A 13,069-nucleotide genomic window follows, 5' to 3' on the forward strand; every position below is an offset into this window, starting at 1 on the left:
AGAACGATTTTGTGCTTCGCACAGAACGTTCATGGATCGATCGGTCGATCGATTCAATCCCTTGAATCGATCGGCTAATCGATTTAGAACGATTAAGTGATTCGCACAGAATGTTCACGGATCGATCGGCCGATCGATTCAGTACCTTGAATTGATCGGCTGATCGATCTAGACGCATTCTGTGCTGCGCAGAACCTTACCAATCGATCAGCCAATCGATTGACTTACCTTCAATCGATCGGCTGATCGATTCAGAGGTAATCTGCCGCACAGCCATGTCTGAATCGATTTACCAGTCGATCTCTGACAGTGAGCCTAACACACACGTAATCTTGTGACTTGCAGGAGCTTCTCTTGCCAAGAATCCGGTCCCCGACCTTCTTGGACTTCTATTGCCTTGCATCTGGTCTTCTGACCCGCAAGAACTCTTTTTGCCAAGAATTCAGTTCTCAACCTTCTTGGACTTCTCTTGCATCTGGTCTTCTGACCTGCAAGAAACTCCTCATGCAAACTCACAATGCATGTTAGTTCCATCGTATTAACCTAAACTTAAATAATTGTCAACACATTGAAACTTCCAGGGCATGATTGCACCAACAATCTCCCCCTTTTTGATGTTTGACAATCTATTTAAGTTTAGGCTAGTTTCCAAAACAATGATAAATAATGATTGTAGCTTGCTGAAATAATAATTGCATAATTGCAGTAAGCTTGATTTTAATTTACTGAGATAAGCATAAGCAATAAGCATGAACTTCAACATAGATCTCCCCCTTTGTCAAAAATCAAAAGCAAATAACTCTCCCTCAATAAGTGCACAAAGCAAATACGATAAATCCGAGGAGTGCTCCCCCTAAAACACACATATATCAACAGAACATAACAACACTGAAATGTAGAACCAAAAGGAGAGATTATCATAAAAGTATATCATACATTCAAAATGAAAGAGAGTTCACAAAAAGGGACTCCAGAACAACCATCCATACAACAAATAAAAACATATCACATAGGAACATAAAACTCGATAAGCTCGTCTCCCGGAGGAGTGGGATCAGGATCAACAGCTGGAGCGGATGTAGTAGCCGGAGCAGGAACCGCCGCAGAGTCAGGAGCAGGGGCATCCTCAGCAGGGGGAACAGGGGCGGTGGATGGACCAGACTGAGACGGGTGAACCGTCACCCACGAGCCCACTAAGTCCACTAGTGTATCCAGAGTCACCTGCATCGAACTCTGCTGCTGGACCACGGTATCCATAGTCGCCTGCATCGAAGTCTGCTGCTGGACCATGGTATCCAACGTGGTACGCAGGCTGGCTACCTCCAGGGTTAGCTCCTCAAGGCGAGTGGAAACCGTCTCCTCAAAAGTCGGAAAAGCTGGCCCGTGGAACTCCTCCTCAGCCTCATCCTTCGCAGGAGCCACTGCCTGTGCATCCCCCCTGCGACGAGCCCTAGGTCCCTCGCCAAAAGCACGGCCATCACGCCACCGAACTCCCCCTGGACCACCCACCAAGCCTGACTTCGTGAACGAACGGGAGGAGATCCGTGAGTAGGCCACAGTCATGGGCTCCAACCATCCTCGAGAGACATCGATCTTCATAAACTCCAGCCAGTCTGTGATGATGTGCCCAAAAGGCATGTGAATCGTCTCTTTCACTGGCTGAGTGAAATGAATAATGCAATGAAAGATGTTCAAGGCAATGTTGATGTCCAGGGAATGACGGATGACATATAGGGCAAACATGTGAGTAGGTCGAAGGACGGCCAAGGCACGGGAGACAATGGGAAAGAGGCAGTTAACTATGACTTTGAACAAAGCAGCGTTCTCAGCCGATAATTCAAGAGAGGAGAATTTTTGAACTTGAGCATCCGGTCCATCCGGACGTGGACGACCATAAAAGAACTGATGCATGGAGGCAATGCTGATATGCTCAAATGGTGGTGGCAACTCATCAGGAAGAGTAGGATAAAACACAAAGTCATTATCGGATGGTAGACAACCTAAAAAAGACTGAAGAATCTCATAAGAGAAATCCAAGCTCCGTTTTGCAACACGAGTTCGATAATTTACACCATCAGAAGTGTGCAAATTATTATAGAATTCGGAGACAAGAGCGACGTTGATACTGCTTTCACAGGTTAACAAAGAGTCAAGCTTGTAGTGCTTGAACCGGTTGTATGTATGAAAACAGGAAACCCTATAGTACTGGAGATCAACAGACCTAGGGGTGATTAGTTTGAAAGTATTTTTGCTAAAGTTTTGCTGCAATGCAGCATTAGGAAACCTAGGATCAGTGGGAGGTTGAGGACGGGATGGAGGAACGGACGATCCTTCGCCCGATTCACGCACTTTTCGTTTCTTTCTATTGAGAAAGAAATACAAAAGAACAAGAGATAACAAGGGTTTTGCAGCTGAACAGAGAGGGCAAGACAAATGCAAGAACAGAATACGTAATGCAATGCATGAGGAGAAAACAAAAACACACAAGACACACATGGATTAGGTCAAATATAAGAGCAATAATCAAAGAAAAACACTTAGAAAAAGTGTTAAGAACGTTACTTAGGGTTAGGGTTTTGAGTCCTCATTGTGGTCTGCGTCACGGAGACACGAGAGAACACTGCCCGCTCGCCAAGAGAGAAGGAGCAGAACCGGAAGACAGGTGGAAGAGCTCCCTTCGCCGGAGAAACTCGTCGGAGGGAACGAGCGAGACAGGCGGAAGAATCGCCTGGAAAATCGCCTGGGGCAGGACGGTGGTCGAGAGAGAGAAAAGGAGGAGATGAGAGTAAGTGAATCGATTCGAGAACCATTTGATTTAGGGTTTTAATATGGGTTCGAAATTCTCAATCGATCGACCGTTCGATTGAGAACAAGTGAATCGATCGGTGGATCGATTCATGAGGCTTCTGTGAGAATCGAACAAAACGGCTGAATCGATCCAAGGATCGATTCAGACGCCTTCTGTAGAAAACCAAAAGGGTGTCTCAATCGATCCATTGATCGATTCAGATGCCTTCTGTGGAAAATCAAAAGGGCGTCTCAATCGATCCATTGATCGATCGAGGTGCTCTGAATCGATCCATTGATCGATTCAGATGCCTTCTGTGGCCAAGTGCGAGCCTCCCAATCAATTGACCAATCGATTGGGAAGCCTGATATTTCTACATGTCTGAAAAACTTTCAGAACCAAGATTTGGAAAAGCACAACTAATTGTACACTACTCCAAAATTCACGAAATTTTACATAGACACTATATGTATGTCCCAAATTATCAAAGAAAAATAAAGTTTAATAAAAATAAAATCGCCTTAGTGAAAACTTACACAAAACCACAAATTATTGAAAACTTCAAAGATATAAGGAAGTTTGTATCTACCTGTTTCATAATAATCCCCATCCAACAACACACTTCAACCAATGTTTCAAAAGTGAGTTGTTATACGGTAAATTGAAAATTTCCAATCATAATCGTAGGGCAACGGGCACATGAGTTGTACACTTGCTTTCCCTATGATTGGACAAATAAATGTTTCATGTGAAAATCATTTTTCTTGACCAACTTAATGCATCATAACAAGCATTATGACCAAGATAAATGTTCCTAATCTCTCACCCCCATCTAAATCACACAAAGAGGGCAACCCTATGTGTTTGTGAGAGGCAAAATTTAAGGTGAAGACCCTAAAAGCTTTACCTATAAAGTGACCATGGAGGATTTGATCTAATCAATACAACACATTCCCAATTCTCTTCTAAGAAAGCTAAATTCAACTTCGGGAAGAAGTTTGGTGAAGATATCGGCTAAGTTTGATTTTGATCCAACATAATTTAAAATGATATCACCTCGAGTTACATGATCACGAATAAATGATGTTTAACCTCTATGTGTTTCGTTCTTGAATGATGAACGAGATTTTTGGTTAAGTTGATTGTACTCACATTATCACAAAGAACTTGAACATTGTTATAGGTAAGTTTATAGTCTTCTAGAGTATGAGTCATCCACAATAATTGTGATACACACTCTCCCATGGCAATATATTCCGCTTTGGTTGTGGAGAGAGCTACACAATGTTGTTTTCTACTTGACCAACTTACCAAAGAGGACCATAGAAATTGACAACTACCACTAGTGCTTTTGCGATCCAATTTGCATCCGGCATAATCGGAATCGGTATAGCCCACTAGGTCAAAAGTTTCGGTTCTAGGATACCAAAGACCAACATTTTGAGTCCCCTTGAGATAACGAATAATACGATTAACGGTACTCAAATGTGACTCCTTGGCACAAGATTGATACCTAGCACATATACCTACGGCGAAAAGTATATCGGGTCTACTAGCCGTGAGATAAAGAAGACTTCCTATAGCACTACGATACACCTTAGAGTCAACTTCTTTCCTCTCAATGTCTTTATCCAATTTAGTATTTGTGGCCATGGGAGTAGATATTTCCTTTGCATTTTCCATCCCAAATTTCTTAAATAGCTCTTTGACATATTTGGATTGATGAATGTAAATGCCTTCTTTTGTTTGCTTAATTTGTAATCCTAGGAAAAATGTCAACTCACCAACCAAACTCATTTCAAATTCACTCTCCATGTGATTAATGAATTCATTTAAAAAATCTTTATTTGTGGAACCACAAATAATGTCATCTACATATACTTGGGCCACAAACATATCATTTCCACTATTTTTCAAGAATAAAGTAGGATCAATTTTTCCTCTATGAAACCCTTTTGACACTAGAAATGTTGACAATCGTTCATACCAAGCCCGAGGAGCTTGTTTTAGTCCATATAAGGCCTTTTTAAGTTTATATACATGGGTTGGATACTCCAAATTCTCAAATCCCGGTGGTTGCTCAACATATACTTCTTCTTTTATAACACCATTTAAAAATACTGATTTTACATCCATTTGGTATAATTTGAAACCCTTATGGGCGGCAAAGGCCAACATCATTCTAATTGACTCCAATCTTGCTACGGGTGCATAAGTTTCATCATAGTCCAACCCTTCTACTTGATTGAAACCCCTAGCGACCAATCTAGCTTTGTTTCTCACAACTATCCCTTTATCATCAAGTTTGTTCCTAAATACCCATTTTGTATCAATAATTGATTTGTTGTTAGGCCTAGGAACTAAATGCCAAACTTGACTTCTCTCAAATTGAGATAATTCATCTTGCATTGATAAAATCCAATCCGGATCAAACAAGGCATCATAAATGGTTTTTGGTTCTATTTGAGATATTAAGGCAACTTGACTTCCGTCATTTCTAAAGTAAGATCGAGTTCTCACTCCTTGAGTAATGTCTCCTACTACTTGATCTAAGGGATGATTTACATGAGTCCTAGTAGGTCTTGAATCTTGATTTGTTATAATTTCGGGTTCAAGTGGCAAAGGTTCATTTTTCTCACCATCACTTTCTTGATTTTCTTCTCCTTGATGATTTACCTCATTTAGTGTTAGTTTCTCTAACTCGAATTGTAATTCTTCATCGTTTGTTCTTATAGAGTTTAAAGAAGGATTTTCTTCAAATACAATATTTAGTGATTCTTCAACTAGTTTTGATCTTTTGTTGTAAATTCGGTATGTCTTGCTATGACTTGAGTAACCTACAAGAATTCCCTCGTCCGCCTTAGCGGAAAACTTTCCCAAGTGATCCTTGGTGTTTAGAATATAGACCTTACACCCAAATACTCTAAGATGCTTAATTGTAGGTTGTTTACCAAACCATAATTCATGATGTGTTTTTCCTAAAAACCTATGTATTAAAGTTCGATTTTGGACATAACAAGCCGTATTAATTGCTTCGGCCCATAGGAAACTATGTAGTGAATATTCATTTAACATACTCCTAGCGGCCTCTTGCAACACCCTATTTTTCCTCTCAACAACTCCATTTTGTTGAGGTGTTCTAGGGGTTGAAAACTCATGTTTGTAGCCTTTTTCCATACAAAAACTTGTGAATCTATCATTTTCAAACTCACCTCCATGATCACTTCTTATTTTGTTTATCTTATGAGCCTTTTCATTTTCTACTCTATTACAAAAAGCAATCAAGGTATCTAGAGTTTGATCCTTATGTTTCAAGAAAAACACCCATGTATATCTTGTGTAATTATCCACAATCACAAAGCAATATCTACTACCATTTAAAGAAATATATTTACTACTATCAAATAAATCAATGTGAATGAGCTCTAAAGCATTTTAGGTACTTACAACATTTTTACCTTTATGAGTAGCTTTGGTTTGCTTACCCATTTGACATGCATAACATATTTTGTCTTTTTAAAACTTTAACTTTGGCAATCCGTGCACCAACTCCTTCTTTGAAAGATTTTTGATATTCTTCATGTTGGTGTGAGCGAGTCTCCGGTGCCAAAGCCACATCTCCTCTTCTTTGGACATGAGACACTTAGCAAACACATTAGTAGCACCAAATAGTTCAACTTGATAAATATTTTCTTTTCTATGGCCTATGAGAACATTGGTGTTTAGTTCACTATGCTTGACTAGGCATTGAGACGAGTTGAACTCAACTCTATACCCCGAGTCACATAGTTGACTAACACTCAAAAGATTAAAAACCATGCCTTTTATTAGTAACACATTTTTTATTACAAATTTTTCGGAAATTCTAATATCTCCTATTCCTATAACTTTTAACTCACCACTATTACTAAAAGAATCGGTACCTTTACTTTTGTGTCTAAATGATGCAAATTTTGATGAGTCCCCCGTCATATGCTTAGAGCATCCACTATCAACGAACCATGTTGTTGGATGCTCCTCCTTTGCGCATGCCTGTTTAAACACGATGAACCAAATATTTTGGTACCCACACTTTGGGTCCGGTAGCATCAATAACAAATTGCTTGGGTACCCAAGCTTGAACAACCTTAACCCTTGAAGCATGATTTCTACTAATTAGAGACATGAATTTAACTTCCTTATCTTGTGATTTAAAACCTAATCCCGCTTTGTTGTACACGCCTCTTTGAGCTCCTAGAATCATGTCTAAGTATTTTGAGCTTGAAGTAAATTTTTCTAGAGCACATCTAAAATCATCAACTTGTGATTTCAATGATAGATTTTCTTTTTCAAGATCATCAACATCACTTTTGTCATTTTCATGAAGCATGCAACTTTCACATGGGACAATTTCATTTTTGAGTGATTTCAATTCATTTTGCAATCTTTTAACCTTCCCTTGTGATTTAGCTAGTGCATTGGTTAAGCATGCAATTGTGGCATACATCTTATCAAGCTTGGGAGAAATTACCTCATCATCACTAGATGATGACTCACTTGAAGACTCCACATCTTCTCCATGACTATCTTCATCTTCACTATCTTCTACATGGCTTAAGGCCATGAGAGTCATGTGCTTTGAGCTCTTCCTTTCATCTTCTTTCGATGAGCTTGATGACGAGTCATCCCATGTGGCTTTCAACGCCTTCTTCTTTTTCTTGATCTTTTCTTCTTGCTTCTTCAACTTTGGACACTCCGTTTTGTAGTGCCCCTTTTTCTTGCATTCATAGCAAATTACATTGGTCTTATTCTTAGAATCCACAAGAGATTTAGGGGGCGTTTGGTACGCGCGTTTTCCATTTTCATTTTCTGGAAAACGCGCGTTTTCTGAAAAACGGTGTTTGGTTTGCGTTTTCCGCGCGCGTTTTCTAAAAAATTGGCTATCGTTTTCTAGAAAAACAGAAAATGACAAAAAGTCGTTTTCTGTTTTCTAGAAAACGCGCGTTTTCCAGAAAATGAAAATGAAAACGGTACAAACCAAACGCACCCTTACCTTTTCTCTTCTCATCATTGAAGATTTTCTTAACATCCTTCTTGTCAAACTCCCTTGAATATCTCATCATTCGTCGAACGAAGTTTGCCATTTCACTTGATGATAGCTCTTCATCGCTATCACTATCACTATCTTGTTCGGATTCTGAAGATGACTCTTTCTTCTCCTTTTTCTTTTCCTTGTGCTTCTTTTTGCCCTTTTCACCTGCAACCAAGGCTATACCTTTCTCCTTATGGCTTGTGTTAGCTTGCTCATGCAATTCAAGTTCACAAAATAATTCATCTAATTTCACTATTGACAAATCCCTTGAAACCTTATAAGCATCCACCATGGATGACCATAAAGAGTTTCTTGGGAAAGATTTTAAAGCATACCTTATGAGATCTCGGTTCTCCACACTCTCTCCAACTGAATGAAGACCATTTAGGAGTTCCTTGAATCTCCCATGTAGTGAGCTTACCGTTTCTCCATCCTTCATTGTGAAGTTTTGAAGTTGATTTATTAACAAATCTCTCTTTGCAATTCGTGAATCCTTGGTGCCTTCATTTAGTTCAATAAGCTTATCCCACAAATCCTTGACACTTTTAAAAGGTCCAACTTTGTTGAGTTGTTCCGAGCTTAATCCACATTGAAGAGTCACAATTGCCTTTGCATTTGCTTGAGCCTTCATTTTTTGTTCAACAGTCCACCTTGATGACTCAAGCATTTTTCCATTTTCAGTTGGCGCCATGAAACCCTCCGTGATTGAGAACCACATATCAATTTCGGTCATAAGATAGTGTTCCATGCGACTCTTCCAATAAGTAAAATTGCTGCCTTCATAGAATGGTGGTCGTGAAGTACTATGTCCCTCCTTCATTGACATCTTGTAGCTCTTTAACTTGTGCTTTCTTGACAATGAATCCTCAAAAGCAAACCAATGCTCTGATACCACTGTATGGATATCAAGTAGAATAATAATAAGATCAAACAACTAAATATCAATCTCAAAGAAAATATAGAATGGAGTCACGATAAACATATAACCAATGAGTAATCAAATACTTATGCACTGAGGTCAAAGAAACTATAGAGGTCAAGGAAGAATTATCCATCTCTATTGTAGATCGTTTTAATCATCTTCAAGTCAACAATTTACCTCGTGCTCGAATTCTACAAATACAAAACATGAGACAAAACTAAATACTAGAAGAATCCTAGTAATAAAATTAAGTTAATTTATCAACCCATTGATTACTTTCTATTAATCCACTTATCACTTGCAATTAATCTACGTTATCAATCCATTATTAAGACATCAAACTCTTATTTTAATGAGTCGACAAGCTTATTAGTTAACTAACTTATTAAGCATTAATGAATTTACTAAATAATCAAATTAATTAAATCTGTTAACAATCAATTACGTTCGTAATTGATCAAGTTTAAACTAACTTTTTCGTTATTCAATTAATATAATCAAACTATAAATACATCATCTAACTCACAAGTAATTAATTCCTAAATAATTCAGGTTTACTAAATTTATATTCAACTAGGTTATTAATTAAGCAATTAATAACATATTAGCATAATTAATCTATGTATACATTGTAAATCAAAATTCCAAGATAACCAAGGATGATTAAATGACGTTACCCTAATGTTCCTTGGTGTCTCTTCTTCTCCAGCGACTCTCAGCGGTAGATGGAGATGCCAAAGCTAGGGGTCTATGGATCCGAGTAGGCAGCTCATAGTCGCAGCGGTTGGCGATGGCATAAGTTGTGTTGGTGATTTGCAAAAAGGGGGCGACCGACTACTGTCCCATGCAACTGCGCACAACTAGGGAGAAAAGAAGGAGGGCAGACGACGGTTGGGCTGTGGTAACGAACGCTTGGAATGGCAGGTCACGTGCGTCAACTGAGAGGAAAAGTGGCTATGGCCCGCGTGCTCATGGGGACAACAACGACTTTGCCGCTACAATTTGGCTAGGATTTGCCCTCCGTGTTTCGGCTACGGTAGAGAAGGAACAACATGACAACCGATCACTTGGACTTATATGTCGCTTCAACTCTTAGCTTACTTCACTTGAACTTGTATGTCAAACATTCAGCTCTCAACTAGCTTTATTTGGTCTTAATTCATCTAACTCTTAACTAGGATTTTCTTGTTTGATTTCCAACCAAGACTTAGCTCCTGTCTAACTTTCAATCAGGACTTTAGATGCTTAGCTCTACTAGGACTTAGTTACTGTTTGGTTCTCAACTAGGATTTCGTTTATCTAGTTTTATTAGAATTTTATCATTTGTCAAATAACCTACTCCTGCACACTTGACATAATTTGTCATATTATAACAAACTTAACTACTTTAATCTTAATAATACATTAAAACTTTATGTTTAATATTGTGCTCCCAACACTAACACATTTGATGTCTACACTGACATATGGCCCGCATCATCTTGGATCTGTTATTAAGTAGAGAACTGAGGAATTGAGTTGAGTATAAAGCTCGAAAACACCCCCAAGGTAATTGCTATAAGGGCTCGATCTGGCTAGGGAACTCAACATCGAGTCACATGTAGGATTTTGGAAACTGAGCTATAGGGTAAACTCAAGAAATCAAGTCACGCATGAGGAACTTAGAGAACTGAGTTACATGGTGAACTTAGGATATCAAATGGGAGTACTTCAAGTTCAGCAGGGAACTATGTCGGTACTCCCAATCCTTATCGAAGTGTTGACTTGTGATGGAGCATGTGGGCTAATCTATGGTAAATAAATTTATAAGGGGTGAACTCAGTCAACTCACCATCTTAGCAGTCCTCTAAGATAATTTTACATACTCTAAAAAAAAAGTAAATTATAAAAACTTATTCAACTTAAATTGTGCTGCGTAGCTAGAAGGGGGCACCAAGTAAATTTATAAATCATGATACAAGCATCTTATGCCAAATCTCTATCAATTTGAATATGAGAAATTTTACAATATTAAAAGTCAATGATTTTAACTACTTTAAGTTGGTAGAGAATTTTATAATTATATCTTACAAACACCAATTAAAAATTCATCATTTTTATAAAAAAGCCTCTGTAATTAATTTGCAAATTAATCTGTGTGCTAAAAGTAGATGATTTCAATCAATTCAAACTTTTTAGGCATTCATATAAATTTTATTTTCTCTAAAAAATATAGTTTTAATATTCAAACTTTTTAGGCATTCATATAAATTTTATTTTCTCTAAAAAAACATATTTTTTTAATACGTCTACCGCAAGCAAGCTGAGTCGACGTCAGAAAAATAACATTACATGAATATCTTTTGGAATATTTTAACTGAATGCATATTTGCATAAAAAATCGACATTATAAGGTATTTTGAAAAAGGATCATTCTAAAATATATCGAAAAATTACTGAGCCGTATAATTGAAGGTGACGTTTGATTTATGAATTTGGGAATGAAAGAATAGATTCATTCCCAAATCTTATGTTTGGTTGATGAGAATGGTATCAAGATTTTGGAATGAAATTCAAAAATTTTGGTATGGATGAAACTCACCCCTCCCTTGGGTTTTGATGGAATAGAATGTGAATTAAATTTAAGACAAAAATACCCTTAGTATATTTGTTCATATTTTTTAATTTCACACTCTCTTTCCTTATTCTCTCTCATCATATTTTCTCTCTCCTTATTTTATCATCACACTTTCTCTCTCATCACACATTCTCTACCATTTTCTCTTTATATTCTCTCTCATCATACACTCTCCTTATTTTCTCTCTCTTCATTCTCTTACCTCACACTTTCTCTCTCATCACACACTTTCTTCTTCTTTTTTATCATACTTTCTCTCTCATCGCACTTTCTCTCTCCTCAATCTCTCATATCATACTCTCTCTCCTCATTTTCTCTCATCACATTTTCTCTCTTCATTCTAGCTCATCACACTCTCTCTTTTTTATTTTCTCTAATAATACTTTCGCTCTTTTCATTTTTTCCTATCACTTTTTCTCTCTCAACCCACTTTCTCTCTCCTCACTTTTTCATTTTCTCTCATAACACTTTTTCTCTCTTCATTTTTTTTATCACTCTTTCTCTCTCAACATACTTTCTCTCTCCTCAGTCTCTCGTTTTCTCTCATCACACTTTCTTTCTTTTCATTTTTTCTATCAATCTTTCTCTCTCATCGTACTTTCGCTTTCCTCACTCTTTCATTTTCTCTTATAATACTTTCTCTCTCATCATACTTTTTCTTTTCTCAATCTCTCTTATGATGCACGCTCTCCTCATTTTCTCTCATCATGCTTTCTCTCTTTTTATTTTTTCCCAACACATTTTCTCTCTAATCACACTTTCTCTCTCATCATATGTTTCTCTCACATTCAACTTTCTCTCCCATCTAATTTTTTCTCTTATTTTCCTATAAGGATAAAAAAAGAAATTTAGGTTCATTCCTATTGAAAATATTTAATTAACCAAACATCATTTTTAAGAATGATACCCAAGCTCATATCCATTCCTATTTCATAATATTATGATACTCATTTCCATTTCGATTCCTGAGAGATAACCAAACGCCTAATAAATTTTATATTATTCAAATCACATAGATAATTTTGAAAGTATCCTATGTGATTTGCTTGTCAAATCAATTATTATAATGTATATTCAGTAAAATTCTATGATCATAAATACTAAATTTAATCAATTGTTAGTAATAGATTATTTTTTTTAAATATATTAAAAAGCTTTTTATGTTCAAAATTTTTTTAATATGATGTATCGAATTGATGTTTGATGACATGATATAATCAGGAGAACTAAATAAATATATATGATATTTTTGAAGATGAATATGTTTTTTCGAATATATTCGTGTTAAAAAAATTACTACACTAAATATGATATAGGAAAATGATGCATAAATATAATTAAGAGAACTAGAAGAAATCATTTACCTAGGAGGTTGATATTAGGGGTGAGCAGTTAATCTGCCAAATTGACCAACCCGTTTATACCGACCCGAATCGAACCGAAAAAAAAATCCGTCGGATGTAGGGTTTTGATATTACATTATCCGATCTAGTAGGGCCGGATAGTTTTTTATCCTAATAACCGAACCAACCCAATCCACGATCACCCATACTTGTAGCAACTACTGTCGATAAGTTGCTACATGTTGATGTTATAGTAGTTACTGCGGATAAGCTGCTACACGTTGTAGTAGTTACTGCCAATAAGTTGCTACATGTTGTAGCAGCTATT

Source organism: Zingiber officinale, chromosome 3B (assembly GCF_018446385.1).
Source record: "Zingiber officinale cultivar Zhangliang chromosome 3B, Zo_v1.1, whole genome shotgun sequence".
Lineage (NCBI taxonomy): Eukaryota > Viridiplantae > Streptophyta > Magnoliopsida > Zingiberales > Zingiberaceae > Zingiber > Zingiber officinale.